The following is a 4,577-nucleotide window of genomic DNA, read 5'->3' as shown; positions in this document are numbered from 1 at the left end:
CCAAAATATAAAATATCTCCAAAAATGAACATAACAGAAAATTCCGGTATTCACCACTTGTTCTAGCACAAATTATGTTATACACTTTTACTTAACCTATTGCAAATGAACATAATAATAATAATAAACACATTTATTTCCAACAGGTAAGTATACATACGCCCAATTACAGAAAACGCATGAAAAACGAAAGATATACATTGAAAATAAAAAAAATCATAAAAAATACAAATACAAAAAAACAGAAACAAATTTAAATTATTAATAGACATCGATATGCTTAAACAAACATAACAAAAGTAAATCTACAGGTTCAGAGAAGCAATGACATAAGTTTAATTTTATGAAGACTATCGGCATGAATATCACATTCGCTACAAATTGCTTTAAAATTGCTAGCCATTACATGTATGGATGATTTTATCAAAAGATTGTTATGAGAAGTATGCATCACAAGAAGACGTTACACTTTGAAATCTTGGAAAATATAAATAAGCCAATAATCAATTCCATCATGGATTATACAAAAATGTTATTACCATAATTCTTCGTCTTAACCCTAAAGAAAACATATTAAATCTGTTTAATAAAATTGTGTTATCTATTCCCCTTTGGGGGTTTTGGAGTTTTGGAGTTCTGAAGTTCTGGAGTTGTGGGGAGGGTAGCAAAGCTACAGCACTTAGGCCACAATTGGGTCCCATTAGGAGATCAATCCACCTGTGCTGCTAACCAACCTACTACAGTGAGAAACGTGGTGACGTTGCTCAGGGGGATCTCTCTAATATAGGCCATTGAAGGCCAGCGTACTCCCAATATGGACTCTCTTGTTGACGAGACGGCATACTTCCTCATATTGTAAATGTGTTTCCTTAGCTAACAGGGTCCAGTTTGAATACCTGTCACCAGGCGAAGATTTGACCTAGACATGGCCAGGTATTTTTTGGCTATGTCTTTGCTAGGATACACTAAGATTTGTGACAGCTAATCGTTTGATCCCACCGTTTCATGAATTCTTTGTTCCCCTTTCAGAGTACAAACCATCCTCTTTAAAAGCTAAGTATTTTAAAAAACGTCTTTACACTGACTGAAGTTTTTTCGGCAAAACCGATTTATTTTATTCAAAACACTCCCCCCCCCCAACCAACTACAGCGATTTGCACGATATAAAAGCATGTCGAATGAGTGTTTTAGATCGTCACCCGGGATGTCCTTCAGGATGTCGGTACAAGCTTTTTGGATGGCTTCTACGTCCATGAAACGCTTTTCTTTCATTGGCAAAAGTATTTTTCCAAAAGGTAAAAGTTGCAAGGTGCCAAATCAGGCGAATACGAGGAGTGGTTAACAGTTAAAATGCGATTTTTAGTCAAAAAATCGGTCACAAGTGTCGATCGATGAGATGGCAACAAACGTTAACTTCCAATTCAGTTGGTATCTGGATTCGACCATATCGGAGTGTTTTTTGCGTACCACTATTTCCTTTTCTTGAGGCGTTTTCCAGCGAGTGCGCGAAAAATTGGATTCGAAGATGTCGTGCGTACATCAAAAATGGCAGTGGACATTTTGAGCATATGTTGTAGTTTGTTTTGTACTTGTGCGTTTAAAAATTACCGAATTTTGCTTTTCGGTAAGTTCCTAAATTATTTTTAATACGTATGATTATTTGTACGACGTGAATATTTGGATACTTTAATTACATATTTTTCAAATTCATAATATCGTTAAAAGTTAAGTTCCTGTTTTAAGAGATTCATAATTACTAAAATTCGAGCTAAAATTTAAGCACAACACTATCTTCGTACTATAAAATCGATACATTTTATTTTATTTATTTAAAAACTGGAAAGCAATTGTCTTGAAATTTACTAAATGTTTCACATTTTTTGTTTACAATTTTTCCTTAGGACAAGTCTGCCGCGTGCACACGTGATGTGCATCAGCAGGTTAAGCACTGTTGTCACGTTGTGATAAAACTCCTCAATATTAATACTCGCTGTATTTTGAAAACTGTTAATCTTACGCCCCTGTAATATATAACTTTTTCGTTCATTTATGATTACTCTATCTCATGCCGAAGTAATGGCAGTCAAACTTCTTACACCTTGTATAGAAGATGTTATTTAAATGAAGAAACATAAATGCTACCAAATAATCTTGAGATTGAAAGAAAATATTTTTGTTTGTAACTGAGAAACCAATAAACCAATTGTAAGCTCACATAGTTCCAGTGGTGTTATTATCAGATACTGGACAAAATTACATAAATAGTTTTGTTGAATTCCAGTTACTTATATAATATTTCTTCTTTTCTGAATCGTCGGTTATGGTAGCACCATATCGCCAGAGTTACACAGTGAATGGAGGGGCATACTATTGTACTACATGTCAAATTTGAAGGTAATTGGTTTATTGGTTTCGCAGTTATAAAAATATTTTTATTAATAACAATTTAACTAATTTGCAAATGAAATAACTTTTGGGGTAAGTATATTTGGCCTAGTAATCATATTTTGACATCATTCTGGCCCAATACGAAGAATACGATGTACCAAACGCTACAAAACACCAAGATAGAATTGGGAATTAACGGTTTGGTTCAGAGGAATGAACTCTTTGTGGACAATGCCCTTGAAATCGTAAAAGCAAATCAATATTGTCTTCACTTTTGACTTCTCTAAACAAGATTTTCTGGGTTTTGGCTCATCTGGTACCTTCCACTCGGCACTTTGGTGCTTGGTTTCTGGATCATATTGAAAACACCACGTTCCATCACCAGTCACAATGATATAAACTAAGATTTTGTCCTTTTCGGCCTCCTTGATGATGTTCTCCGAATGTTAATTCTGAACAATTTTTGGTCGTCAGTCAGCTTGTGCTAGACAAACCGTGTACACACTTTTCGGTACCCCAAATGTTCGGCCAAAATGGGATAAATTGATGTTTTTGAAATGCTCAATTCACGCATAGTTTTGATGGTGATCACGGATTTCGGTCGACCAACATGTTGCTCAACATTTATGTCCTCACGACCGTTTTTAAACCGCGTATACCACTCATGAACTCTGTCACAGGATAAACAGTCATCACCAAAAACTTGGTTCATCTATTGAAAAGTTTCAGTACAAGTTTTACCAAGTTTAAAACAAAACTTAATATTAGCTCTTTGTTCTATGCTCATTTTTGTAGCTATGATACAAACATACTGTCACTTTAGACGCAATAACTCCACCTCTATTCGTCCAAATGTCATGAAATATTGACGGTACATCAGTGAAAGATCTACCTCTCCGACACATGTAATTGCCAATATATGGTCTCACTGGAATACCTATTTTTGGAAAGTCCTGTTTACTTTAAAACAACTTAAAGTAAACAGTAGTACATGGTAGCGATGAGATTCAAATAATTGCGAAATAATACGATGGCTCCCTAGAGAATACCCAATTAAAGGACAGGAAAATCAAATTCATATACAATTTACATTTGAGATAAAAAAGACAGTACAATACTACATAGTATCATTAAAACACACTAGATGCTTATAAAATAAGTTAAAAAATGTGTACTTCAGCTCTAAAAATAAATATAAATATTAAAGCACGATTAAATGTAATTAAATAATAGGAATTGCTTGATAACAGAATGCGGTAAATTAGAGTCCTTTTTAATTCAGCATAAAATTTTCATTCCATCATCAGAGAAAAGGAAACTAATATATAAAAATAAACTTCACACGCAAACGGTAAAACAAAAATATTTTCAAATTATTTGCAAAAGCAAGTTTGGACAATACGATAGATGTTGTAACACCTCAAATTTCTATTTACAATTTACCCTTCTTCTTCAGGGACATTGACTCAAAGACTCAAAAGTGGTCAGCGCAATTTTCCTAACGGAGATGTGAATTTTAATTGATAAGTGCTTCCACTAAAATAATTTTTTTCTTAGTCTCTGGTTAGTAACAATGTTCCCAAAACTGTCCAAAGTTTGATGGAATATTTGTGAAGTTGAAAGTTGTACATGGTCATAGAGGCGGTGCAAAATTAAAATTGTAAGTATCCTTGTAATTGCATTGTTACACAATGTCTATTATTTAATAACTTTTCTTCGTATTATTAGCTCTATCTCAAAGATTCATTCTAGTGGCAATTTTGTGTCATTTCGATGAAACTCTTCCCATTCAAGAACAGTTAGAACTATACAATAAAAATTTCTAAAAGTTCTTAAAACGAAGAAAAGTTGATAATCATATTATTCAAAGAATGATCATGTTTTTTTATAATTAACAAAAGACAGTTCATGAATAATAGAATGTATTAAATTGATGTTAATGTGAATAATACCAGAACTATTCACATCTTCGATATCTATTTATTATGTTGAGATATGCTCAGACATACAAGAGCAATGCTTAGTTAAAAATCATTTATGGATTGCATGTTCATTTGATTTGGAATACATTTGTGTCTTTGATTTCCGTTTTTGTACTGAATTATTTATATCCACATGCACGTACCTACTAGTATATAAAATACAGATATTCATACTTACTCATGCTTTTTTGAAACTATTTGAAAAAT

This window comes from Anoplophora glabripennis, unplaced genomic scaffold (genome assembly GCF_000390285.2).
Source record: "Anoplophora glabripennis isolate ALB-LARVAE unplaced genomic scaffold, Agla_2.0 scaffold50, whole genome shotgun sequence".
NCBI lineage: Eukaryota > Metazoa > Arthropoda > Insecta > Coleoptera > Cerambycidae > Anoplophora > Anoplophora glabripennis.
The sequence above is the reverse complement of the archived record's forward strand: the minus strand, read 5'-3'. Positions refer to the sequence as shown.